The following is a 25,706-nucleotide window of genomic DNA, read 5'->3' as shown; positions in this document are numbered from 1 at the left end:
AGAGACAGAGCATGAACGGGGGAGGGGCAGAGAGAGAGGGAGACACAGAATCGGAAGCAGGCTCCAGGCTCTGAGCCATCAGCCCAGAGCCCGATGCGGGGCTCGAACTCACAGACCGCGAGATCGTGACCTGAGCCGAAGTCGGCCGCTTAACCGACTGAGCCACCCAGGCGCCCCCAGGTGCCTCAAGTTATAAGAACTCTTAAAACCTAACTCCACTTGGAAAATAGAACACAGAGCCCAAGTAGGAGACCAAGGAATCCTAGAACAAAACAGGGTTACATAGAACTGTCTGGAAAACCCCATCCTAAATATGTCCTTATCATTTTATCTACCTCTGCAACACCTTCAGGATAGGTCTTCTTTCCTAATAGCGATGGTTTGGGGCTTAATATCTAGCTAGTAAGGGCACACAAACACAATGGCACTTCCTAGTATACTGGGAAGTTGGGCCTGTTTTCTCTGTTGTAGTTAATTGGACAGATAACAATAGATCTATATACTAGACAGAAAACCCTGGACAGGCTTCTTTAAAGAACTCGCTATCTTGTGACAATCAACACATGTTCTGGAATTGGATATGGAATCTTATTTAAATTTTATGCTGTTTAAATGCTGAGGGAAAAGTACTTCTTTCTAATAGAGTACTAAAATACCTTCTAATAATTAACTCAGGCTCCTTAAAGGATTCTAGTAATTACTGACATGTACAGACAGCTATAAAAAAAATGGAGGGCTGGGGTGCCTGGGTGGCTCAGTCTGTTAAGCCTCCAACTTTGGCTCAGGTCATGATCCCATGGTTTGTGAGTTCGAGCCCCGCGTTGGGCTCTGTGCTGACAGCTCGGAGCCTGGAAACTGCTTCATATTCTCTGTCTCCCTCTGCTCTCTCTGCCCCTCCCCTGCTTGTGCTCTCTCTCTCTCAAAAATAAATAAATATTTTTAAAAGTGGAGGGCTAATGTTGCCTACATCTACTTTAAAGACTGATGGTCCTAGTTTATTAAACCATTACAGCTGTTTTAGAATTCATATTTGTATCAATTTTTTAGATAGGGGCCCATATGCTATAATTTTCTAATTTTCCAAGCTCTTTATGAGTCTTTGTACCTCCATGTTAGAAAGAATTGTTAGATATTCTGTACACATTTTTCTCTAGGCCTTTCCTTTGTACCTAGTAATCTTGATCCAGCATGGTATATTTTTCTCATCTGTGACACATTAATTTAACTGATGGATAAATAATTCATACAAATGATGTTTTTTGAATTTGAGCTAAAGACAGAATTTTTAAGAATATAACAGCCACAAGTATTTCTTAAAAACCAATTCAATAGTTTATCATTTTATTTAGTTACAATGAACATTTTTGGATGCATTTTATTCCTGCATGAAGCCCATTTTTTACCCTTTTACACTAACACATTTGATTAGTGAAAATGATTTGTTTTTGAGAAATTAGAATGTAAATTACATTAGCATCAAAGTAAATGGTACCATTTAAGTGTGGACTAGAAAGATATTTTCTGAATTCCTTAGAATTCCTTTGTATTCCAGCTAGTGAATTGAAATGAGAGCCTTTTCATTCAGAATATATTTTTTCCTACTAAACTCTAAACTGAAGTTTTGCATTTTTGAGGTATAGTCTGGTGGTTTTCATAGCATCACATCTCATGAACATATATGCTTTATTTGATACAATGTAGTGTTGGCAAGGATATCTTAGATTCTTGGAAATGGAGTTGATTATTGAAAACGTTGGAGAAGGCACATTATCTACAGAAAATATTCAGACTTAAAAACCACACATCATTCTCTATCATGGAGCTATAGTCCTTTCCACAAAGTTTCTTTTTGTCAAATAGGAACATTTTTTCAATTAATTTTTGTTTTACGTTATAGAATGTAAATGTTATCCTCTATTAACCATGCAAGGAGGAATGAAAGTTGGTTGAATTTCCCACAGCCCTATAAGTCATTTCTTTTTTTTATATGAATCATTCTATAACCTATCAGAGAATTATTTCTAATGGGAAGAGCCACACTAATTATCTGTTATGTTTCACTTACATAAAGAAATAAGTATATTGATATTTATTATCACAGAAGAAAAGTTGAGTATAGTGAGTAACCTTAGGTAGGAGCAATTTGAATGTACTATTATTAAATCCTAGCAGTAAAATAAATAAGTTTTGTTTAAAAAAAAAAAAGGCGGTGGTGGGGGAGTGGGGCTCCTGGGTGGCTCTGTCAGTTAAGAGTCCAATTCTTGATTTTGGCTCAAGTCATGATCTCACCATTCGTGGCATCAAGTCCCATGTTGGGCTCCATGCTGGAGCCTGCTTGGGATTCTCTCTCTCTCTCTCTCTCTCTCTCTGCCCCTCTCCCCTCAAAGTAAGTAAGTAAACTTTATTTTAAAAAAGGGAGTAAGACTTAGAAATGTTCTGTTTAAAAAAAGATACTTGTGAGGGGCGCCTGGGTGGCTCAATTTGTTGAGCATCCAACTTCGGCTCAGCTCATAGTTCATGAGTTCAAGCCCTGCATTGGGCTTGCTGCTGTTAGTGTGGAGCTTGCTTTGGATCCTCTGTCCCCCTCTCTGCCCCTCCCCCGCTCATATTTTCTCTGTCTCAAAAATAAATAAACACTAAAAAAAAGATTCTTGTGGGGTGCCTGGGTGGCTCAGTTGGTTAAGCATCCAACTTTTGATTTCGGCTTAGATCATGATCTTGGCAGTTCATGAGTTCTAGCCCAGTGTCAGGCTCTGTGCTGACAGTGCGGAGCCTGCCTGGGATTCTCTCTCTCCTCTGCCCCTTTCCTGCTTTCTCTCTCTCAAAATACATAAACAAACCTAAAAAAAAAAAAGATACTTCTAATAGTCTGAAATAATACATGTTATCATACTAAAATCATTAAACTAAAACAAATATTAGGTTCTATTTAAATTAGGATTTTTTTTTTCTCTTCTTGTAAGTGGCCTGAGGTGATCTCTGAAAATGGTTTGCTATTCACTTGACCCAGAAAACTCTAAAAATCATGCAAATCAGGAGGCTCAAATCTTCATGTTCACCTTAAGAACACACGTGAAATTGCCCAGGCCATCAAGGATATGCATATCTGAAAATCACCCAAGTATCTGAAAGATATCACTTTGCAGAAGCAATGTGTGCCATTCAGTCACTATAATGGTGGAGTTGGTAGGTGTACCCAGGCCAAACAGTGGGATTGGACACAGAGTCAGTGGCCCAAAAAGAGTGGTGAATTTTTACTGTAGACAGTAATGCTGAACTTAAAGGTTTAGATGTAGATTCTCTGGTCATTGAGTATATCCAGGTGAACAAAGCCCCCAAGATATGGCATAGAACTTACAGGGCTCATAGTCAAGTTAACCCATACATGAGCTCTCCCTGCCACACTCAGATGATCCTTACTGAAAAAGAGCAGATTTTTCCTAAACCTGAAGAAGAGGTTGCATAGAAGAAAAAGATATCCCAGAAGAAACTCAAGAAACAAAAATTTATGGTCCAAGAGTAAACTGCATAACATAAATGCAAATAAAAGTAAAAAAAAAATTAGGGTTTTTTTCAAAGTGAAGACTTTGTTGAGTTTAGTTAATTGTACATTGGAAAAAAATAATAATGTTACTTAATTATCTAGAACTATATTCAGTTGGCCAATTTTTCTAATACTTTTTATATGTGCTTCTAGTTTTCCATTTGAAGCCAAATTGTCTATTGGTAAACAGAAAAGATTATGGTTTATAACAAATCCAGGCATCATAGGGAGAATAATTCTTTTAGCATTTATATTAGGATCTCAAAACTGAGATCAAAGACTTCAGAAGACTGGTGCTTCAGATAGTGGTAAAGAACTAGAAACAGAAGTTATATGTATATACTTTATGGAGCCACGACCTCAAATTAGCTTCTTCCTGCATGATGGACCTCAAATTAGCTTCCTCCCTTGATAACCAAAGTTAGAACAAGAAGAAACTTTATACCTAATGACACATTTTTGATATTTAAACAAGTCTACATGAAGCTCATTGTGAAGAAAGTTGAAAGTAATATTCTAAAGTATTCTAGTTGTAAGCTATCAACATTTATTCAGTCAGCAGATTTATATGAAGCCTATCATGTGTGAGTCATCATACAAAGGTAGTGTGCACAAAGATAAACCAAATCCCTGATTCAAAACTGTTTAGGAAAATAAACAAAAAAATAGCTGTGTTTTTTAAAATACATTTTTAGAGAGAGAGCAAGCAAGGGAGAGGAGCAGAGGGAGAGAGAGAATCTTTTTTTAAAAAATATTTATTTTTAAGAGAGAGGCAGAGAGAGACAGAGAATCTGAAGCAGGCTCGGAGCTGTCAGCCCAGAGCCCAACTTGGGCCCCAAACCCACGAACCGTGAGCTCATGACCTGAGCTGAAGTCGGACACTTAACTGACTGAGCCACCTAGGCACCCTGAGAGAGAGGGAGAGAGAGTGAGAAAAGAAATATTAAGCAGGCTTCATGCTCAGTGTGGAGCCTAACTTGGGGCTCAATCCCATGCCCCTAGGATCATGACCTGAGCCGAAATTGAGAGTCAGATGCTCAACCACTGAGCAACCCAGGTGCTCCCAAATAGCTGTTATATAAATAATATCACCATTCAGTAAGTGCCCACAAAGAGCTATATATACATGGTTTCAATTAATCCCAACAACAACTTTGCATAACATTTTACGGCTGAAGAAATGAAAGTTCATAGACATTAAGTAGCATGTCTAAGTTTGCCAGATTACAAACCATCAGAATCAGTATTTGAATCTAGGTGTCTCTGGCTTCAAAGCTCATACTCAATCCATTAAATCTTATATTCATTCATATGGGAGAGAATGTGAAAAATCCCACAGGACAGCAAAAATCCAATAGAATGATCAAATTCCACTTTTAGTCATGAAGAAATAATGTTAACAGACTTGCTGTCTTGCTGTGAACAGCTAGGGAACTAGGAAAAATATGTGAAGCAACTATTTTCAGATTTTAAACAACAGAAAATACAGAACTGTGATCCCTGAGAGAAGAAAAGCAGGATGAGCCTTAAAATTGGCCTGTCAGGAGGTACTCTGGGGACCACCACCACAGAGAGGGGGAAAACAAGCAGAACATGACCATCTTGCTGAGTTGAAGAAACAGAGATTAGAGTTTGAGAAAGCTGAAGTAGTTGGGGACAGAATATCAGAAGGAAGGGACCTATACAGAGAAAAAGCTCCAGAAGTTGGCATAGGGATCCCCTGAGTCTTTGGTTGAATATTCAGCATCTCAAGTTTGGTTAGAAATTCTATAAGGTTGGACAAAGAAATCTGTTGGGGAGTTTTCTCCCCATTCGTAAGCTAGACAATTCCTAGAGTTGTCACAGCGCTGGGAAATATTCACAAAATTACCGGTTACATGGACAGACCTTGTTGAAAACCCAGAATATTCAGTAGGGACTCCAGATAGGTTACACCTTAGCAGTAGAACTAAACCAACCCTTTAGTGAAGTCCTCCAAATTCAATCTTATTAACAGCTTAAAAACAAGCCTTGAAAGGATCTGGCTTACTTGCCTGCCAAAATAAAATTCAACACTTTTTAGGGGAAAACAACCAAGTCCAAACACTCAACTATGTACAATTCTTATTGTCCAGAATCCAGTAAAACTTTATTGACATATAAAGCAGAATGAAATTTTTTAAAGTAGTATCTATGCCCAACGTGGGGCTCGAACTCACAATGCCAAGATCAGGAGTCACATGCTCTACTGACTGAGTCAGCCAGGTGCCCCCGGCAATCAGTGAATATCAATCATAACCAGTGAATATCAATCAGTAGATGGGGCACCTGGGTGGCTCAGTTGGTTAAGCGTCCGACTCTTGATTTCGGCTCAGGTCATGATCTCATAAATCGTGAGATTGAGCCCCGCACTGGGCTTTGCAGTGACAGCATGAAGCCTGCTTGGGATTCTCCCTCACTCTCTGTCGCTGCCGGTCCCCCATGCACACTTTCTCTCTCTCCGACCCACCCCCACTTGTCATGCACTCTCTCTCTCTCTCAAAATAAATAAATAAACATTTAAAAAAATCAGTCAGTAGAAGCAGACCCAGAAATGTCAGCAATGATAAATTTAGTAAAGACTTTAAAACAGCTATTATACCAAGTGCAGTGATAACCTATGTTTGCACAAAAACATGTATACAGATGTTTACAGTGGCTTTATTTGTAATCTTCGAAAACTGGACAATTCAAATGTTTCTTAATGGGGTAATGGATAAACTTAAAAGGAAACAAGCTGCGAATACATGCAACAACGTGGATCAATTGCAAATGCATTATGCTGAGTGAAAGAAGCCAGAATCAAGACTACATATTGTATGATTCTGTTTACACATTTTTCTCTTTTTAAAAAATATTTATTTATTTTGAGAGAGAGAGAAAGAGAGAGAATGCTTATAAGTGGGGAAGGGGCAAAGAAAGAGGGAGAGAGAGAATCCCAAGCAGTCTTTGCACTGACAGAGTGCATGCAACTCAGGACTCACTCTCACAACCATGAGATATGACCTGAGCCAAAATCAGAAGTCAGATGCTTAACTGACTGAGACAACCAGGGACCCCTACAACATTTTTCTTTCTTTAACAACTTTATTGACATATAATTCATATACTATGCAATTTGCCCATTTAAAGTGTATGATTGAATGGTCTTTAGTATTTACACAAAATTTTGCAACCATTGCCACAATCTTAGAACATTTTCATCACCTTAAAAAGAAACCCCAAACCCTTTAGTTATCACCTCCATATTTCCCCATTTCTCCTTTCCCTCAAGTCTTGAGCAACCAGTAATATATTTTCTGACTTTATAGATTTGCCTATTCTGGATATTTCATATAAATGGAGTTGTACAATGTGTAGTATTTTGTGACTGGCTTCTTTCACTTAGCATTATGTCTTCCAGTTTCATCTATGTTGTAGATGTATGTATAAGTACAATAAAACCTTGGTTTGTGAGCATAATTTGTTCCAGAAACATGCTTAGAATCCAAAGCACTTGTATATCAAAGCAAATTTACCCATAAGAAATAATGGAAACTCAGATGATTCATTTCACAACCCAAAAATATTCATGTAAAAATGATTATAATACTATACTATAATACAAAATAATAAATAAAATACAAAATATAAAGAAAAACAAATTAACCTGCACTTACCTTTGAAAACCTTCGTGGTTAGTGTGAGGGAGACAAGAAGAGAAGAGAGTTATTGTGTAAGGCGACTTTTACTATCACTAATGGAATCACTGCTGTCTATTGGCTCAATGGAATCTTTTTCTTTTAGTGCAACTTTATTAAGGAACCTATCCAATGATATTTACTTTTGCCTCCTTTTGAAGATTTTGTGGAAATGTGACATTGCATTGATGATCATCCACAATCCCGTAGCAAGAGAGAGAAGGACCATTGATTCAACTGTGATCATGTGATGTCGGCATCATGTACTGCTCATATTGCAAGACATCACTCATTTTTCAAGTTAAAGTGTATTATAAATGTTTGTCTTGCGGAACACTCACAGAACAAGTTACTTGCAATCCAAGGTTTTACTGTACTTCATTCCTTTTTTGTGGCTGAATACTATTCCATTGTAGGGATATACCACATATTGTTTATCCATTCATTATTGATGGACATTGGGTTGTTTATACCTTTTGACTGTTATGAATAATGCCACTATAAACATTAATGTACAAGTTCTTTTTGAACACCTATTTTCAATTCTCTTGGGTATGTACCTAAGAGTGCCATTCCTGGGTCATATGGTAACTCTATGTTTAATTATTTGAACTCCAAAACTGTCTTGTAAAGTGTCTGCATCATTTTACAATCCCACCAGCAGTGTATAAGAGTTCCAATTTTCCCTTTTTTCACCAACCCTTATCATCTTACTTTTTGATTCTAGCCATTCTAACGGGTGTGAAGTAAGGGTATATTATTGTGGTTTTGATTTGCATTTTTTAAAGTTTATTCGTTTATTTTGAGAGAGAGAAAGAGCCAGTGAGGGAGGCACAGAGAGAGAGGGAGCCAGTGTAGAACCTGATGTGGGGCTCAAACTCATGAACTGTGAGATCATGACCTGAACCAAAATCAAGAGTCAGATGCTCAACCAGCTGAACCACCCAGGTGCCCTTGATTTGCATTTTTTAGTGACAGATGTCAAGCATATTTTCATGTGCTTATTGCTCATTTATATATCTTCCATGGAGAAATGCTTATTCAGATTTTTTGCTCACTTTAAAGTTAGATTGCTTATCTTTTTATTGTTGAGGTGTAAGAATTATTTATTTTTTTCTGGGTCTAATTTCTTATCAGATATGTGACCTGCAAATATTTTCTCCCATTCTATGGGTTGTCTTTTCATTTTCTTGATGATGTCCTTTGAAACACAAATAGGGTTTAATTTTGATCTAGTCCAAATTATCCATTTTTATTTTGTTGCTTATGCTCATGCTTCTTGTGTGTGTGTATGTGTGTGTGTGTGTGAGAGAGAGAGAGAGAGAGAGAGAGAGAGAGACAGAGACAGACAGAGACAGACAGAGAGAGAGACAGAGAGATCTAAGAATTCTTTAACAAATCCTAAGTCATGACGATTTACATCTGTATATTTACTTCTTAGAGTTTATGGTTTTAGTTTTTACATTTAGATCTTTGATTCATTTCAACTTAATTTTTTATATATGGTATGAAGTATGGATCTGACCTTCTTTTGTATGTGGATATCTGGTTGTCCCAACACCATTTATGTTCATATGTATAAGAGATATTAATCTGTAGTTTTCTTCTTTTTAAAAATATTTTTTTAATGTTTATTTATTTTTGAGACAGGGAGAGACAGAGCATGAGCAGAGGAGGGGTAGAGAGAGAGGGAGACACAGAATCCAAAGCAGGTTCCAGGCTCTGAGCTGTCAGCACAGATCCCAATGCAGGGCTCGAACTCACAAACTGTGAGGTCATGACCTGAGCATAAGTCGGATGCTTAACCGACTGAGCCACCCAGGTGCCCTAGTTTTCTTCTTTTTTTAAAAAAATTTAATGTTTATTTATTTTTATTAAAAAAATTTTTTTTTTAACGTTTATTTATTTTTGAGACAGAGAGAGACAGAGCATGAATGGGGGAGGGTCAGAGAGAGGGAGACACAGAATCCGAAACAGGCTCCAGGCTCTGAGCTGTCAGCACAGAGCCCGACGTGGGGCTCGAACCCACGGACCGTGAGATCATGACCTGAGCCGAAGTCGGCCGCTCAACCGACTGAGCCACCCAGGCGCCCCAATGTTTATTTATTTTTAAGAGAGAGACAGAGTGTGAGTGGGGGAGGGGCAGAGAGAGAGGGTGACACAGAATCTGAAGCAGGCTCCAGGCTCTAAGCTGTCAGCACAGAGCCCACTGCAGGGGCTTGAACCCCCGGGGGGTGAACCATGTGCACCTGGGAAGAATGTATATTCTGCTAATGGGTGTAGTGTTCTATAGGTATCTGTTAGGTCTACTTGGTTTATACTATTGTTCAGATCTTTTATTTCCTTGTTAACCTTCGGCCTAGTTTTCCTCTTCATTACTGAAATTGGGGCATTGAAGTCTCCGACTGTTATCGTTGAATTGCCTGCTTCTCTCTTCATTTCTATCAGTTTCTGCTTCATGTAATTTTGTGTTATATTATTAGACATATATATGTTTATAATTATTTTATATTCTTGATGGATTGGCCCTTTTATCATTATAAAATGTCTCTCATTATCTCTAGTAACAAGTTTAATACATTCACATTAATCTTATTGATAGAGTTGGATTTATGCCTGCCATTTTACTTTTTCTTTTCCACGTTTCATTCTTTTTGTTCCTCTATTCCTCCTTTATTGCTTTCTTTTGCATTGAGTGAATATTTTTAATGAGGCATTTAAATTTCTTTAGTTGTTGTTTTTTTTTTTTTACTATATATGTATATTTTATTGGTTGCTTTGGGGCTTATCATATAAATCTTAACTTATCAAAATAAATTTCAGGTTTTTGCTAGTTTAATTCCAGGGAAATGTAGCAATGTTACTCCTATATGGCTCTATTGTCTACCTTCCCCCTTTATATGGTATTATTGTTATACATCTATTAGTGTTACAAATCCAACAATACATTGTTATAATTATTACTTTATCATCTGTAGTCATTTCCTTAGCCCAATGCAGCTTTGCTCCCATTCATCTTCTTTGTGTTGATATTGGTAAATATATTATATTTCTTTATGTTATAGGTTGAAGAATACATTACCTACATATTTTATACAATGCTTTTTACTTTATTTTTAAGCTTTATTTATTTTGAGAGAGAAAGAGTACACACAGGTGGGGGACGGGCAGAGAGAGGGGGAGAGAGAGAGTCCTCAGCAGGCTCTGCACTGACAGTATGGAGCCTAATGTGGGGCTCCAACTCATGAACCACTAGATCATGACCTAAGCTAAAATTGGACACTCAACCAATTGAGTCACCCAGGCATCCCTGTATAATTGCTTTTTAAATATGCCTTTGTAATGCCTTTTATTTATTATTTTTTACACTGCCGTTTATTTATTTATTTGTTTGTTTTTTAAGATTTTATTCTTTTAAGTAATCTTTACATCCAACATGGGGCTCAAACCCTACAACCTCAAGATCAAGAGCTGCATGGTCCACTGATTGAGCTAGCCAGATGCCCCTACACTGCCTTTTATAATTGCATAATTACCAATACCATTTCATTGTCCTTTGTTTTATTATGGCAATTTAAATTACCATCTGGAGTCACTTGGAGTTGCTTTTAATCTGAAGCATATTCTTTAGTATTTCTTGTAAGATGGGTCTGCTGGCAACAAATTCTCTCAGTTTTTGCTAATCTGGGGATGTTTTTATTTAATGTATATATAAATCTACACATATATGGATTTGCTTGATATAGGATATATAAGATATAGAATATAGGACAGTTTTTCTTTGAGCACTTCGATGATGTTATCCTATTGCCTAACTGGCTTCCATTGTTTCTGCTGAGAAGTCAGCTGTTAGCCTTATTGGGTTCCCTTGTAAGTGATGTGTTGTTTTCTTTTGTTGCTTTTATGATTTTTTTTTTTTAAGTAGACTTCAGGCCCAGTGTGGAGCCCAGTGTGGGGCTTGAACTCATGGCTCAGGTCATGATCTCACGGTTTGTGCACTGTGGTGCAGAGCCTGCTTGGGATTCCCTCTTTCCCTCTCTCTCTCTCTCTATTCCTCCCCCACTTTCACTTTCTTTCTCTCTCAAAAATAAATAAATAAAACTTTAAAAAAAGTAAGATGTCTGAACACTTCAATTAAAAGGCAGATGTTGTCAAATGAATTGACATATGCTATTTAGAAGAAACACACTTTAAATATGGAGAGTCAGATAAGTTAAAAGTAAAATGATGGAAAAAGATATACCACACAAAGACTACTTGTAATAAAGCTGGAATGACAATATTAATATCAGACAAGGAAGATTTTAGGATAAGGAATATTATCAGAGCTAGAGATATCACAAAATAATGAGTCAATCTTAAAGGTATATACAGTTAATAACAGAGTTTCAAAATACATGAATCAAAACCTGACAGAACTAAAGGAGAAATCAGCAAATCAATAATTATGGTTGATGATTTCAGTACTCTTCTCTCAATAATGGAGCAATCGATTTGACCTCATTAATCTTACAAAATCTTACAAAATCCAATAACTATAGAATATATATTGCTTACAAGTGTTTGTACAACCAAGTTGTACCACATTCTGGGTCATAAAATAGGTGTCATTAAATTTGAAAGGATTATAATAAGTATTTCTCTGACCATGGAGTTCTATTAAAAATTAATAACAACACAATACTGGGAAAATATACAAAAATTTGGAAAATATTGAAAGTATCAACAAACTTGGTAAACTTCTAACTAGACTGACTAAGAAATAGAGAGAGAAGATACAAATTACCAACATCAGGCATGAAGGATGAGATATTGCTATCAATTCCACAGACATTAAAAGCAAAATAAAGGAATGTTGTGAAAACTGTATTCTGATAAATTTGATAACTTATATAATATAAACACATTCATTGAAAGACACAAATTACCAAACTGACACATGTAGAAATAGATAAACTTAATAAACCTGTATTTCTTAAAGAAATTGAATTCATAACTAAAACCCTTCATATAAAGTAAACTCCAGACTAGAGGGTTTCATTGGTGAACTCTATTAAACAAATAAGGAAACAATAATGCTAATCTTAAACAAACTCTATAAGAACATAAAGGAGAAGTCTTCAAACTCATCTTATAAGGTTAGCATTACCCTAATACTAAAACCAGACAAAGACATTACAAGAATAGAAAACTACAGACTAACAAATATCCCTCATGACTGTAGATGCAAATGTCCTTAGTAAAATATTAGCAAATCGAATCTAGCAATATGTGGAAAAGATAATGTATCATGACTAAATGGTTTTTATCCCAGCAATGCAAGGTTTGTTTAAGATTTAAGAACCAAGGTAACTAAAAAAAAAAAAAAAAAAAAAAGAGTCAGTATAACTCACCATATTAACAGAATAGAGGAGAAAGCCACATGATCACCTCTGTAGATGCAAAAAAAGTATTTCACAGGGGTGCCTGGGTGGCTCAGTCGGTTGAGTGTCCGACTTCAGCTCAGGTCATGATCTCGTACTTCGTGAGTTTGAGCCCCGCCTCAGGCTCTGTGCTGACAGCTCAGAGCCTGGAGCTTGCTTTGTATTCTCTGTCTTCCTCTCTCTCTACCCCTTCCCTGCTTGTGCTCTCTCTCTCTCTCAAAAATAAATAAACATTAAAAAAATTAATAAAAAAGTATTACACAAAATTAAACATTCATTTGTAATTTTTATTTTATTTTATTTTAATTTTTTAATGTTTACTTTTGCCCCTCATGTGTAATTTTTTAAAAAGAAACTTTTAGAAGCACCTGGGTGGCTCAGTCAGTTGAGCATCCGACTTTGGCTCAGGTCATGATCTCACGGTTTGTGAGTTAGAGCCCTGCTTTGGGCTCTGCGTTGACAGCTCAGAGCCTGGAGCCTGCTTCAGATTCTGTCTCTGTCTCTGTCTCTGTCTCTGTCTCTCTCTCTCTGCCCCTCCCCCATTCATGCTCTCTCTCTCAAAAATAGATAAACATTAAAAAAAATTTTTTTTAATGAAACTAATAGAAAACAAGGAATAGAAAGGAACATCCTCAACCTTTTAAAAGATATTTACAAAGAACCTAAAAGTAACATCATACTTAATGGTGAAAGACTAAACACTTTGCACCTAAGGTAGAGAATAAAACAAGATATCAACTCTTACCATTTCTATTGTACACTATACTAGAGGTCCTAGTCAGTGAATTAAGGTAAGCATAAGAAATAAAAGGCATACACATCGGAAAGGAAGAAATAAAACTGAATTTCTTTGAAAATGACATGATTACATACATAAAAAATTTCAGGAAATATGTAAGAAAGATACTACCAGGATTGCAGGGGCACCTGGGTGGTTCAGTTGGTCGAACATCGGACTCTTGATCTCAGGTTCAAGAAGAGTTCAAGCCCTACACTTGGTGTGGAGCCTACTTAAAAAGAAAGACTAGTGTCTTTCAGGATTAATAACATGAATTTAACAAGGTCACAGGATATAGGCTCAATACATAGAAATCTATTTTATTTCTCTATTCTATCAATGATAAATTAGAAGTGAAATTTACAATGCCATTTACAGTAGTATAAAAATTCAAAATACTTAGAGCTGAAATAATAAGACATATGCCAAGACCTGTACAATAAAAACCATAAAACACTGCTGAGAAAAATTAAAGAAATTTACCATGTTCATGGATTGGAAACTTGATTAAGATGTCACTTTTACCTCAACTGATCCATACATTCAATGAAGTCCCAGTCAAAATTCCACAGGTCACTTTTGTAGAAATTGACCTGAGTCTAAAATTAGGTGAGTCTAAAATTTAAATGGGAATGCAAAGGACCTAGAAAAGCCATAAAACTTATGAAGAAGAACAAAGTTGGAGAACTTACTCTATCAGATATCAAGACTGTAAAAATACACTAAACAAAGTAGGGTGGCATTGTGGTGAAGATAAACATATAAATCAATGGACTAGAATGCAGAGTTCAGAAATATACCCACACATATGTAATCAGGTGATATTTTTACAAAGGTACTTTATCAAAACTTCTCTTCCAAAGACATTGTTAACAAAATGATAAAGCAAGCCAATACTGGGAGAAAATATTCTGAATACATACATCTGACAAAGAACTTGTATTCAGAATATATAATTTTTATATATACAGATTCATTACTTGTGTTCGTCACTCAAACACAAATGTGGCCCATTTAAATATGGTAACTTGGGTACTCCTTCAGTTTTGGGAAATTTTCTTCAATTATTTCTTTGATGAAAATTATGTCGTCTTCTCAAATTCCTCTGTTTCTTTCTAGATCTCCTAATAGATAGTGGACCTTCTACACAGGCACTCTATTTTTTAAAAAATCTTTTCTCTCCAATTTTTTGTATCTTTTGCTTTTGTTGTACTTGTACTCTTTTGTCCTACTCTTCTTTTGAGTTTTCATTTATATTGCTGTTCATTTCTAAGAGCCTTTTGTTATTGTTTTCTGAATGTTCTTTTTTATACTATACTGTTTTTGTTCGTGCTCAAAGAATTGTCTCTTGTCTCAGAAGATACTAATTATTTCTAAGTAGATTTCCTCTCAGTGTATGTCCGTTTCCTCTGTTTGTTTGCCATTTCCACCTCTACCTCCGTGCATCTCTTCTACCTCTCTCTCCTCAGAAGTCTGAAAATGGCTGTTAGTTCTGGGTTGTCTGCTCATATTTAAGAGTGGAGAGACTAGAAAGCCCTGAGCTTATAGATGGTTATGATTGTGGCCTTCACTGTAGAATGAACTTCAGGCCTTTGGGAGAATTCTTAATGTCTGTATTTTAAAATTTTTCCTCTAGGGGCGCCTGGGTGGCTCAGTCGGTTAAGCGTCCGACTTCAGCTCAGGTAACGATCTCACCATCCGTGAGTTCAAGCCCCGCGTCGGGCTCTGGGCTGATGGCTCAGAGCCTGGAGCCTGCTTCCGATTCTGTGTCTCCCTCTCTCTCTGCCCCTCCCCCATTCATGCTCTGTCTCTCTCTGTCTCAAAAATAAATAAACGTTAAAAAAAAATTTTTTTTTAATAAAAAAAATAAAATTTTTCCTCTTGGTCAGAGGAATCTGTGCTCAGAATCTGTGTTCATCCCCAGTGTTTTAGCAGCCAAATAGAGATGGAAGCCTAAGGGTCTCTGCACTTAGTATGTATAATTTTACTTAATTCCCCTTAATTCCCCCATAATTAATACCTTTCCTGGAGGGTGCTTTGTATATCCCACTATCCAAAGACTATCACCCTCTCTAGAGAATAAACTTACGATATTATACCTTGGTGAGCAAGGGGCAACTGTTTGGTTTGCAAAATTGAGGAAGGGATCTGAGGATTTCAACTTCATAAATGTCTTTAAGTTGATCTTATTTTAGCTCTTCTACTCATCCTCTTTATCTCCTCTTCCAAAAGTACACGATGCTGGAAATCCCTTAGACTGATGTTCATTTGGGTGGTCTTTTTGCTTCACGTCGCTGCTGGTTTAAGTTTCCAGCTATGTTAGTTATCTTTCATGTATCTGCTTTCCAGCTCCCAAAATTTCAATGCTTTTGTCTTCCTTTTTTATTCTTTCTGTAATTTGGGGTTTCTGATCTTTAAATATATCTCTTTACCAGCATTCTGGTGGGATTTGGAGAGGAAACTAAATAAATGTATGTGTCCATCTACCATCTCTACCCAGAAGTCAGTGAACATGTTTCTAAAAAAATAAGTATGTCAAGGATTTGTTTAAAGGCGATGCAGTGCATTTAAACATGAAAAACATGGAATGTTTTTCCATTTGTGTCTTCTTCAATTTCTTTCATAAGTTTTCTATAGTGTTCAGCATACAGATCTTTTACCTCTTTGGTTAGGTTTATTCCTAGGTATTTTATGGTTCTTGGTATAATTGTAAATGGGATCGATTTTTTTATTTCTCTTTCTGTTGCTTCATTGTTGGTGTATAGAAATGCAACTGATTTCTGCGCATTGATTTTGTATCCTGCGACTTTGCTGAATTCATGTATCAGTTCTAGCAGCTTTTTGGTAGAATCTTCCATGTAGAGTAGACTCATGTCATCTGAGAAAAGTGAAAGTTTGACTTCTTCTTTGCCAATTTGGATGCCTTTTATTTCATTTTGTTGTCTGATTGCTGAAGCTAAGACTTCAAACACTATGTTAAAAACAGTGATGAGAGTGGACATCCCTGTCATGTTCCTGATCTCAGGGACAAAGCTCTCAGTTTTTCCCCTTGAGGATGATTTTAGCTGTGGGCTTTACATATATTGCTTTTATGATGTTAAGGTGTGTTCCTTCTATCCTGACTTTCTTGAGGATTTTTATTAAGAAAGGATGCTGTATTTTGTCAAATGCTTTTTCTGCATCTATTGATGGGATCATATGGTGAAATAAGTCAATCAGAGAAAGATATCATATGTTTACACTCATATGTGGAACTTGAGAAACTTAACAGGAGACCATGGGGGAAGGGAAGGAGGAAAAATAGTTTCAAACACAGAGGGAGGCAAACCATAAGAGCTCTTAAATACAAAGAACAAACTGAGGGTTGATGGTGGGGGTGGGGGAGAGGGGAAAATGGGTGATGGGCACTGAGGAGGGCACTTGTTGGGATGAGCACTGGGTGTTATATGTAAGTGATGAACCAAGGGAATCTACCCCTGAAACCAAGAGCACACGGTATACACTGTATATTAGCTAACTTGACAATAAGTTATATTAAAAAAATAAATAAATGTTAGATAGAATTCACCTATGGGGAAAAAATAAACATGAAAAACACCTCATAATACCAAAAAACTACTACAAAATTATATTTTAAAGATTTAAGTCTAAGTAGTCTCAGGAAGAGAATATAAACTCATAATTTTCCACTTGGAAATAAATACATCAGCTGGGTAGGCTGCTGGGTATAATAATGGCATCTGAAAATATTTGCATGTTTTAAAACTTCTCACTCATACTCTATCTTCAGAATATTGTAGTCTCAATTTAGGAAAAAAAGTATTGGTAGAGGATAGTTTGAAAGTCCAAAAGATACTTCCTGTTAGTTTACAAGAACACAACAGAGAAATCAAATTCCTCCACTTGGTTTTGGATGTTTTGTGTCATAATCCCTGACTTTGTTCAAAAGCAAGATTTTAAACTTCTCAGTTAGGAGGGGAGGAAAATTTAAGTGAAGTTGGTGTAACCATTAAGTAGAAAAAAGCCTTTACATGATCCTAATTATCCCCCTAGTTAAAAGGCTTTTTCCTTCCTCTCCTTACCAAATTTTTCACAAGATACTTTCCATTTACTGCGCCCTCCTTACCTGTTCTTTGACTCAGAAAGCTGGTCACTTCACTCATCTTCACTTTCCTAACTACTCTCTTCAGAATAAATAATGACTTTTTAATTAATAGCTCTCACAGTCTTTACTCCTTTTTTTCATTCTTCTTGATCTATTTTACCATATTACCTATATATTCTTCTTAAATACTCTTCTTATTTCTGTGATATTATACCGTTCTCATTCTTTGCATCTGTCTGACCTGTCATCCATTTCTCTGTCACTTTTGTTCCTCCCCCCACCTCTAATTGCAAGCAAACTCCAACATCTCCAGTGTCTTTGACCATATACTTTTCAAGCTCTACATACTTTCCTTTGGAGGATTTATCCCATCTCTGGCTTCAAGCAACACATGCATGCTATTAAGTCCCAAATGTCTTATCTAGGGTCCTCTTGCCCCAGAACTTTAACTTTCTATTGGGAATTTCCACTTTGATGTCCCACCATTGTGTCAAATCCAGTGTGCTAATCTTTTTTTTTTTAATGTTTATTTTTATTTTTGAGGGGGGGTGGGCAGGACAGAGGATCCAAAGCGGACTCTGCACTAACAGCAGCAAGCCGGATGTGGGGCTCAAACCCATGAACCACAAGATCATGACCTGAGCCAAAGTGAGACGCTCAATGCTCAACCCTAAACTGACTGAGCAACCCAGGTGCCCCCAGTATGCTTGTCTTTTTATTCACCACTGCCCTCCTGTTTTCACATCTAGAATGAATTTTCCTACCCAGTTTCCCTGCCTCTCTGCATCAACTCTATTCTTTCAATGTCTTAAGTTCAGAATTTTGAAATCATTTTCCTTATTTAGTCAGGTATCAAAATTCCCCCAAGCCTTCCCTTTCTGGTCTGATTTTACTGCCAAAACTTGAGTCTCTTGCATTTGAATTGCTGCCACAGCCTCCTGCACTTTCCTGCATACCACTGACAGTCTAATCTTCTTTATAACTTTCATCATATCACTTCCCTAATTAAAATACCTCCTGACTTCTGTTTCCTACTATCAAGTTAACACACCTCTACCTGGCTTTCAGATTGCTCATGATCTGGCTCCACTTTACATAATGTTTCCCACTGTTACCCAATATGTTCCCCTTCCTTGAGTTGGATCAGTTTTCTCACTGTCATAAACAAACCAAGTTCATTTCTTTTTTTTTTTTTAATTTTTTTAATGTTTATTTTTGACAGAGAGAGAGACACACAGACAGAACGTGAGCAGGGGAGGGGCAGAGAGAGAGAGAGAGAGAGAGAGAGAGGGAGACACAGAATCAAAGCAGGCTTCAGGCTCCGAGCTGTCAGCACAGAGCCCAATGCGGGGCTTGAACCCACTAACTGCGAGATCATGACCTGAGCCGAAGTCGGATGCTTAACCAGCTGAGCCACCCAGGCACCCCAAACCAAGCTCATTTCTGCCTCCAAATCTTAACAAATATACTTTTCTCCTACCTGGAATGCCTTTCTTCTTTCCATTGACCAAATCCTATCTATCTTGCAAGAGAACTGTCCATGTTTGCTCTGTCCACTTCTCTGCCTTCTGTTCTCTTTAATCAGGCATTTAATGCACTTTAATCAGGCATTCTTCCCCACTATTCCACTGTCCAATACACAATTCATATTATTTTCCCATCATTAGTCCATCTTCAGTATTTCCAATCTTAGTAAATGAAACCATCATTTACCCAGTTGCTCTAATAAGACCTTAGCAGCCATCCTTGGCTCATCTCCTGTATAACCCACATCTAGTCCATCAGCAAGTTCAGTGAGCTCTCTTTTCAATATATATTTCAAATCTGACCAGTTCTCACTATCTCAAGTCTACCACTCTAGCTCAAGTAAATAGTACCTTGCAGTGCTCTCTCTGCTTTCATTTTTGCCTTTGCACTGTTTGACACAAGACATCTAGAATCTTCTTATATTTTTAAAAAATATTCATTTATTTTGTGTGTGTGTATGTGTGTGTGTGTGTGTGTGTGTGTGTGAGAGAGAGAGAGAGAGAGAGAGAGAGAGAGAGAGAGAGAGAGAGAGAGAGAAAACGCTCTCACAAGCAGGGGAGGGGCAGAAAGAGAGGGAGAAAGAGAATCCCAAGTAGGCTCTGCTTTGTCAGCACAGAGCCTGATGCAGGGCTCAAACCCATCAACTGTGAGATCATGACCTGAGCTGAAATAAAAAGTTGGACGCTTAACCAACTGAGTCACCCAGGTGCACCCAGAATCTTCTTTTAAAGATATATATCTGTTTATGTCACCTCAATTTCGATGGTCTTCTAGGTCATACCTGATCTGCTCTAGCCCAAGGCTCCCAATTTTAGCTCCTGTCAGTTTCCCTTCACTCCTTCATCCCACTTCTCTGGCTTTCTTTCTGTTTCAAGAACAAGCCAAATTTATTGACACCTCATTTGCATGTGGACACATTTCAAAATAATCACTAGATAAGTTTGAACAGAATAAATGTGAGTTTCCACAATATTTGTCTCTGTATAATTTATATAAATAATTCTGTTTATATGTGTAAAACATATATCAACAGGAAAAAAACAAGAAAATATATAATTTTTTCTCTAAAATAATCTTTTTTGGGGTGCCTGAGTGGTATAGTCGGTTAACTTTGGCTCAAGTCGTGATCTCCCAGTTTGTGAGTTTGAGCCCCGCATCGGGCTCACTGCTGTCAGCATAGAGCCTGCTTTGGATCCTCTGCCCCCTACTCTCACGACCCCTCCCCTGCATGCACTCTGTCTCTCTCAAAAATAAGTAAACATTTAAAAAAATAAATAAAATAAATAATCTTTTTGTATAAATTTATGTTTATTTTGAAACAATCTCTTACAGAAAAGCTGCAAGTACAACACAAATGATTTTCTGAACCAGTTGCTTTATCACTCCTGAAATACTGCATGCAATTCCTAGAAACATGGACATTCTCCTACATAATCACAATACAACCATGAAAATCAGGAAATTAATTCTGATACATTACTATTACCCAACCCTCAAACTCCATTCAAGTTTTGCCAATTGTCCTAATAATGTCCATGATAGCAAAAGGATCCAGGTTACATCACATGTTGTATGTAATTGTTAAATTGCTTTAACTTCCTTTAGCTTGGAACTGTTCCTCAATCTTTCCTTGATTTTCATGACCTTGACATGCTTTTGTGTATGTGTTTTTTTATAAGTTTATTTATTTTGAGAGAGAGAGAGTGTACGCACGTGAGTGTGGGGGAGGAGCAGAGAGAGAGAGAGAGAGAGAGAGAGAGAGAGAGAGAGAGAGAGAATCCCAAGCAGACTCCTCACTGTCAGTGTAGAGCCTGTTTTGGGGTTAGAACTCACAAACCATGAGATTATGACCTGAGCTGAAATCAAGAGTAAGATGCTTAACTGACTGAGCCACCCAGGTGCCCCATAATTGTTTTGTGTTTATTAAAGTATAGTTGACACACAATGTTACACTAGTTTCAGGTGTACAACATAGTGATTCAACAAGTCTATACATTGTGCTACTTGATAAGTTCTTATAGAATGGGCCAGTTATTTTGTAGAATGTCCAGTGTGGGTTTGTCTGAGGTTTCCTCGTGATTAGATTCAGGGTCTTTGCATCTTTTTCAAAAATACCAGTGAAATGGTGCTGAGTACATATTGCTTCTTGTCAAATGGCATATGATTTTGATCTGTCCATTACTGATAGATGTTTATTTTGGTCACTTACTAAAGTGGTTTCTACCAGCCTTCTCTACCGTAGAGTTATTCTCCTCCTTTTGTAATTTAAAGTAGTTTTATAGGGAAGTTCTTTGAAATTGTGTAAATTATCCTGTTTCTCATCAGACTTCTCATTCATTAGTTATATCAGTATAGACTCATGGGTGCCTATTTTTATCCATTACTATTATTATTTATTTTGATGCTCTCATTGTCTCAGATTTTGCCAGTGGGAGCCCCTTCAAGCTTGCTTCTGTGTTCTTCTTTAATGTTTATTTATATATTTTTTTAAGAGGGAGAGAGAGAGAGAGAGTGTGTGTGTGTGTGTGTGTGCGCGTGTGCAAGGGGGAAGGGCAGAGAGAGAGGGGGACAGAGAATCCAGAGCAGGCTCTGTGCTGACAACAGAGAACCCCATGCAGGGCTCAAACCCACAAACTGTGAGATCATGACCTGAACCAAAGTTGGTCGCTTAACTGACTGGGCCATCCAGGCACCCCTGGCTTCTGTGTTCTTTGACATGTCCCCTCGATTCTTTGAGTACTTCCTTAACATTCTGATACATCATGCTGTTTCAGGCTCATCTTGTACCTTCCTTGTTCCAGTCCTGGAATCAGCTATTTCTCCAAGGACATGTGTTTGTTTCTTTGTTTTTTTAAAATTTTTGTTTGTTTATTTATTTAGAAAGAGCACGTGTATGTAAGTATAGAGAGAGGAAGAAAGAGAATCCCAAGCAGGCTTTGCACTGTCAGCACAGAGCCCAATGCAGGGCTCGATCTCCTGAATCATGAGATCATGACCTGAGCCAAAATCAAGAGTCAGATGCTTAACCGACTGAGCCATCCAGGTACCCCAGGACACCTGTCTTTTTTATTAGTTTATTTTAGGAGCCAAGACATGGGCTCCCTCAGTGGACAGAGCTGGAAATTATGTGTATGAACCTGTGCATGCACACACACATACATCTATATTTATGTCTCTATATGGAAATCCACGAGTTCACACCTATACTGCCAATTCCAATCCAATACTATAGAAATCATTCTAGTTTTCTCACTTTCCATATTTGTAATTTTTCTCCACTAGTGAGAAACCTGGCTCCCATTATGCTTAACATACTTAATTAGTCCCCTCCAATGTAACCAAACTCCCATCCTCGTTACCTTCCCCACACACATATAGATACCCACCTTACCGCTGTAGGGCTCTGACCCTCCTGCCCTGGGCCTTTGCCCCTTACCCTGTTCAGGGTGCTTATCTTGATCTGCTACACCTAACACTGGTGTTTGGTGTTAAGACAGTACTGTTCATCAAGGGATGGGAAGAAGAAGAACTAAAGTCAATATTTTATTTAGAAAATGCATTCTAGTTAGCATAAATTTGACTACAAGTTGAGAAGGCTATAGCATTTTTGTTCTCTTTCACCTAACAAAGCATATGTTATCAATATTAATCAGTTTGTAAGACCATAGAAATCAGTGGACAAGAAGCCAAATTCATTTTTTAAATTTTAATTAAAAAAATGTTTATTTATTGTGAGAGAGAGTGAGGGAGGGGCAGAGAGAGGAGAGAAAGAACCCCAAGCAGGGTTCAATCCCATGAACCCTGAGTTCACGACCCAAGCCAAAACCAGGAGTAGGATGCTCAACTGACTGATCCACACAGGCACTGTGCCAAATTCATTTCTTAAAGAACATCCAACCTAGATCAATGTAAAACAAAACATCCACCAAAAAAAAAAAAAATTCCCTCACATTGTTTTCATCTTTTGTTCAGATGTTTTGGTATATGGACACAGCCTCAGAATCGCTATTAACCACTAATGATTATAATAAGTTCATGAACCTCACATTTTGAAGATGGTGGTTTCTGATGCCTAAGGCCCTTGAATAAAAATTAATTTTATCTTTTAAAACTGAGAAATGCAAATATTTCATCACAATAAGATTTCTGTCATTCAGTTATACCACAAGACTTTGCAAGGCAATGTCTACATTGAACTGATTGTCCTTTGAAACTTCAGAACTGAAACTTCTGCAAGATTGCCCTTGATAACCATTTCAGAGACGAAGCTGTGATGAGGAGTCAGGATATTGCCATCAAAGAGGCTACAACCCCTGGAGACTACAATGTTCCCAGGACAAAAATACCCAAATTTGCCTACAAATCCTTTACAGATATAAACTAACCATTCCCCAAAGTAGCTTTCTCATTCCTACTCTTATTCCAAATTTTCGTTGTCTGAGAAAGGCGAATTTAGCCTTTCTTCTAAATCAAGATATGATATGACTAAACTTTTGTTTAATTCTAAGTCAAAACATTCCCAAACTCCCACTGCATTCCTGAGAAGCCCTAAATGCTGTTGAAGTGCTCTCATGGCCATGTCTCATTCCTTTAGAGAGCCCAGCACTCTATCTGTAGCTTCCCGGAGGCCATGGAAAGGAAACACAGGCTCCGTGACTGCTTTGACCAGGTGGGTCAGATTAGCTTTACAGTTCACTTACGAGGAAGCTAACAAAGCTCCTCTGTGAGTGTTTAAGCACACCTTACAAAACTGCTGATGACCTCATGAGCCAAAGAAAGCAGGTCTCACATTGTGGACTAAGCCTAAATATTAATACTACTTTATATTTATGTAGTGTCTTTTTTCCAAGGAGCTCCAACCTCTTTACAGACATTATGTCATTAATCCTCAAAGCATCACTGTTTGGTACATGGCAAATATTATCCCCCTCCTTTTTCTTTTTCTTTTTTTTTTTTTACTGTGATGGAAACTTGCAAGTCAGTGATGGAACCCAGCCCCCTAGTTCTGAGTCTTTGCACTATACCATGAAAAAAACCAGATGAATAATTTTTCAAGCTTATTCATTGCTTCTTGGGTGGGATTTGAAAAGATGTCTGTTTATATGCATTTCAATTTTCAGTGTCTCTAGGTTCTGTGTTCCTCTTTTCCTTTTTCATTTTAAGTTAAGCACTTTCAAGCGTATGTAGTTCATCTTCCACTGTTGGGTTTACAGGAATGCCAGAAATTTGTAGTTGAAATTTGAAATGAAAGACTTTGTTATTGAATATGTAATCTGGCTTATCTGTCAGAGATACTTTATACATTTCATACCCCAAGATTAGTTAGATTTTTAAAAAATCCCTTGACCAGCTCAGGGTACATTTCTTTATAGCAACCACATATTCACCAAAATCAACTAGATACATCCAGTTTGTAATGAGTGATTAACATATACCAGATAGGGGTGCCAAACATTTTTAAATACATGATCTTATTTTACATACGTAATATTCCATGAGAACCTGTTAGATTAAGTCTTGTGTATGTGGAAACACTCTCTTAGTGTAGGGCAAGAAAAAAAAGGCACTAATAGAAATATGGCCTTAGCTGCTTTATCCCCCAGAAAAGAGCTCAATTAATTCTAATTCCCTTAGTGGAAATCCCCAGAATAAATATTTCCACAAAAAGGGAACATGTGGCTAAATTCTAAAAACCACCAGGCATTAGCTCAATACTCACAAACTAAAACACACACACACACACACACACACACACACACACACACCTTAAAAAATCAGTTCCTGCATACTCAACAATTAATTGCAAAACACAAGGAGAACAAAACACAGTCATATCTAATGACAATAAATATTTCTTGATTTCACGTACACACTTCCTAATCAGGAATATTAGAATCAGGAATTAGGAACAATAGTGGCATAACTTTAAGCACTCACAAAAATCAGTTTCATATCTCATTTTTTAATTCTTTTATATGACCCAACAATCATGTTGTTTTCCAAATTGGTGGTTGTCTATACATCACTGAATTAGACAATAGCTGTGAAGAGAGAGATACTGGGGGAAAATCAGAAAAATTCTTCTAAAATAAAGAGAAACTTTCAATTTTTACTCATTAAATTCGAAATGCCTCAGAGTAAAAGTGCACCAGATGCCCTGCAACAATAATACTATTCCACTCGAAATAATATTCTAAATAAATGTTGTTTAATTTGAAACTGAGCAGCCCTAACCCCTCATGGAAAATCTTTATAGGTTGGAAAATATGTATAGTATGTCATACTTTAGGTATATAATTTAGCCAAATTCTGTAGCATAGCTACACTGCAGTTTATACTCAACAACCTTGGGTTTGTAAGAAAATATATTCATAATATTCTAAATGTTTGTTTTTTCTTGTCATAGGAATGTTAGCTAAAGGGAATACCTTGTAACTCAAGTAAAAGTTTAGTGATGGTTTAGAAAGTTTAGAAAGTGGTAGTCAAAAAACTGATGTTTGCCCTAGCAGGTTGCCATGCATAGTTGTATTGATTGTGCACTGTGTAATTCCAAGGACACCTAAAACATAGACAACAGTGTAAACAGCAACCCCTGGAGGTGAGCAATTTCTGGCATCCTTGATTAGTAAAG

The 25,706-nt window shown here is 37.1% G+C and overlaps 1 protein-coding gene and 1 pseudogene across 5 annotated transcripts in view; both read left to right on the top strand.

The window, feature by feature from the left end:
• HORMAD2 (HORMA domain containing 2) overlaps nt 1–25,706 on the top strand; it is a 90,647-nt gene that overhangs the window by 47,115 nt on the left and 17,826 nt on the right. The window lies entirely within an intron of this gene.
• On the top strand, nt 2,866–3,523 carry LOC109253574 (60S ribosomal protein L17-like; annotated as a pseudogene).

Source organism: Panthera pardus, unplaced genomic scaffold (genome assembly GCF_024362965.1).
Source record: "Panthera pardus isolate Hobbes unplaced genomic scaffold, ASM2436296v1 HiC_scaffold_15, whole genome shotgun sequence".
NCBI classification, from domain to species: Eukaryota; Metazoa; Chordata; class Mammalia; order Carnivora; family Felidae; genus Panthera; species Panthera pardus.
The sequence above is the reverse complement of the archived record's forward strand: the minus strand, read 5'-3'. Positions and strand labels throughout refer to the sequence as shown.